The sequence below is a fragment of the Octopus bimaculoides genome, chromosome 4, assembly GCF_001194135.2.
Source record: "Octopus bimaculoides isolate UCB-OBI-ISO-001 chromosome 4, ASM119413v2, whole genome shotgun sequence".
NCBI classification, from domain to species: Eukaryota; Metazoa; Mollusca; class Cephalopoda; order Octopoda; family Octopodidae; genus Octopus; species Octopus bimaculoides.
Window position 1 is genome coordinate 58216750 of NC_068984.1, and position 1700 is coordinate 58218449.

The window sequence follows — 1700 nt, forward strand, 5'->3', positions numbered from 1 at the left end:
CTGGGCCTCCAAACAGGCCATTCGCGATAGCCTTAAAGCCAGGAACTTTTCAGTTCCCCCCTCGTATGTATTTATGCATACATGTATGTATGTATGTATGTATGTATGTATGTATGTATGTATGTATGTATGTATGCAAGTACTACGTACGTATGTATCTGTGTACATACGTATACGTGTATACGTTTATTTATGTGTTTATGCATCTATGCCCGTAGGTTTATGTATGTGATCTCTTTCGGATGAATCCTTTCAGATCACAATAACCAACTGATAACATTAAACAGATAATATAACAATAACTAAGCATGTTTGGGACCTACAAACTTCGATGGCAATAGCCGTTTGATAACATCCGTGTGTATAATAAACAGTTGCCATTTTATAAAGAGCTTCCCCAAATTAACCGTGTTGTAATATTACTGGCAGACTCTGGATCACATGACAAATTGGAAACTCGACTAGTATAGGTTAAAGAACGTGAAAAGAAATGAAAATGAAAGCTTAGTTATCAGTGCATACGCGCGCGCACACAAGCAAATATATCTACAGAAATACACATAAAAATAAAGAAATGCTGCTAAGCATTTTCCCCACGCTTTAACAATTCTGGTAATCATCTGCCATCTTTTAAAATATCTATTAGGGGAAATCATTATAGCGTTCGGTGCTGTCTTCTTTTTATTAAGAATATTTCATATTTCCAACTCAAATACTTTTCGTTCAAAAACATGATTCCATACTTTAAACTAGGCCTTTACTTGATGATGGACATTCAAGTATGGATGAGAGTTTGAGAAGTTCATTTTCCTACCATATAGTTCAGGGTTCAAGTCCACTGAGTAGCGTTTTAGATACGTGGATTCTATGACAACTGCGAGTTGCCCAGTGCTTTGAAAGTGAAGTTTGGTTGACGTACACTATTTAGAACACCATGTAGAACTTGACCTCCTCTTGAACTTATAACTACTTTTCCTAGCGTCAAATCTTAAACGACTTTTGAGCTCTGAAACGCGTTTAGAGAGCTCATCACATATACTGCAGCAATGTCTTATTTCAGCATTGACCCTATTTTCCACTTGTTTATTATGAATGTTCAAGGGCCGCTTCAATCCTCCATGTGACTTGTAGATCTTTGACAGACATTGCATTGAAACTGGTCATTCAGAATAAAATTTCAATAGTTCGTGTATACCTTACCCACATGGGTACGCTCGTGCAATTTCATACCAGCGTGAGATATACATACTTTTGTGCATAAAGACCATTTAAAGAAGGAGTAAGAAACTGACGCAACGTTATTGATATTAATCTCATTTTTACGAAATTTATTTTATTTTCAGTTCAGCGTGTCTAACTCTGTTAAGCTCCAAATCTTTAACACCGCTCCAAATCTTAACTCTCCATGCTTACCTACCGGCCGCAAGTGTAGTATATTCTTTTATTCTTTTACTTGTTTCATTCATTTGACTGCAGCCATGCTGGATCACCGCCTTTAGTCGAGCAAATCGACCCCAGGACTTATTCTTTGTAAGCCTAGTACTTATTCTATCGAGTACTTTTGCTGAACCACTGAGTAACGGGGAAGTAAACACACCAGCATCGGTTGTCAAGCGATGTTGGGGGCACAAACACAGACGAACAAAACACACACACACGCACGCACGCACACACACACACACACACACACACACACACAC